The following is a 2051-nucleotide window of genomic DNA, read 5'->3' on the forward strand; positions in this document are numbered from 1 at the left end:
TTTGACTGCCTGTCAAAGGGGTTTTTGGTCCGGCTTGCTTGGGACTTCATGGGTTTTTGTCCAACACTTTTATGGCTATGTTTCTTCAGTCTAGGGCATGGGAATGAGTTCCTCCTAGGGTCTCTAACATGTGAATGCAATGTGTGTGTAATGTGATGTGCACGTGTACAGAGTGTGTTCTATTGGCACTTGAATCTTCTTGGAGGTTCTTTGTCTTGTGAGTGTGAGTTCATGGTCTTCCTTTAGAGATGTTCTTCAATCTTCAAATGTCTTCTTTTCTTTAACTCTTCTAATGTGAGCTCTGTTGATCAAGTCCATCCTAGGTGCTTGATATCTTCCAATCGTCTGACTATTGAGGATTGCTTAAAGATTTGAGCATTAGTATTAATCTCAATGTTTGTTATCATCAAAATCAGTTTTGGAGGAATGTGTTTTCCAACAATCTCCCCCTTTTTGACGATGACAAACATGTGATTCAAGATATCATACATAATGTGCATTACTTGTTGTAGGCATGTAATTCAAGATAACTATGCATTATTATACATAATTTGAATCACAAATCAACAAATCATATTATCATGCATGGTTTGAATATTTGAATCACAATAACTTCTCCCCCTTTTGTCAACACAAAAAGTAAGTGGAGAACATGATTGGCTCCCCCTGAGCCAATGCTAGTAATAAGAACAAGCAAAAACAGTCTTAGGGTGGCTCCCCCTAAGGAAATGACTTCCTGCATGGTTAGAAAAACAGAGAACAAAATAATATGAAGCCCAAGACAGTGTTAATAGAATATCATTGCACAACAAGGTGTAGTGTGTAGCAGATTAAAAGTTTCAAGTTTTAAAAGTATGCCACAAGATAGAGGTTCCAAAAAGTGTGCCACAAAAGTACAAATCAAGAGTTCTAATGTAAAGTCAGTAATGTCAACTATCTCTACTGTGGAGGAGGAGGAAAGAAATGCAGATTGAGACGCTGCAGGATCACTTGATTCTCCCTTTGGATGCGAATAATTTCCTCTTGATCTTGATGGATGGAGGTGAAATGATCCTCAAAGCCCTTCAAGCGAGTATCAAGTTGTTGCTAAAAGCTTGAGAATTCATCTCTGGCGACATAGTTTCCTAAAGGTTCACAAACATAGTCTTCATCCTTACTGTCTGCCTCTTCTTGGGAATCTTCTTCATCACTCGTGACATGTTGGGTGGCTCGCTTCCTTCGGGCTTGTTGTGAAGGAGGAGCTTCAACAAAACCCAGCTTCATCTTCTTGATGGTGGATGAGTCAATGTCAAGCATTTTGGGATCAATGAATTCCCCAGAGAGATCCACCTCATAGAATTTGAGGATGGCAGTTATGAGTCTGCCATATGGAAGGTTGCCCCTGTAATGTGGTATTGCACAATGCTCCATTGTCTTCATGATCAAGTATGGGAGATTAATAGGGTTAGCAGTGACAAGACACCAAGTAATGTAGGCTTGAAAGGGATTGACTTGGTCTCTATGGCCTCCTTTGGGCAAGATGTTGTAGTTTACAAAGAAGCTATCATCCTAGGTAGTTCATGAAGTTTAATAGCTTTAACAGTTGGTTCAAACCCAACATAGTCTTTCATAATGGCACCATAAACTTCATCTACATTCATAAAGGTCTTGACATTCCCTTTGGGAGGAAAGTATCTCATATCTCCTAAGGTGGGAATTCCCATGATTTCCCCTAGGTCTTCATATATAAACATAATTGGGACACCCTTCACTAGGGATGTGATGGCAAGCCTATCATTCACCATTTGAGTTCTAAGATTATAGTAAAAGTGTCTGACAAGGTCAGGATAGCAAGGATCAACATAGACTAAGATATTTTCCCAACCTAAATATTTGAAATATTCTTCAATCTCATAATCAAGGAATTGAGAAACTCTTACAGTTCTTTCCTTGTCCACCTTTCTCTTCTCAAACCTTCCCCAGAGAATGGAGGCTTCCTCTGAAATGAAGAGAGACTTGTTATATGCTGTAGAGCTCTCCCCAACTTTGGCTTTCTTCTTTGGTTGCTTGCC

The sequence above is a fragment of the Telopea speciosissima genome, chromosome 11 (genome assembly GCF_018873765.1).
Source record: "Telopea speciosissima isolate NSW1024214 ecotype Mountain lineage chromosome 11, Tspe_v1, whole genome shotgun sequence".
Lineage (NCBI taxonomy): Eukaryota > Viridiplantae > Streptophyta > Magnoliopsida > Proteales > Proteaceae > Telopea > Telopea speciosissima.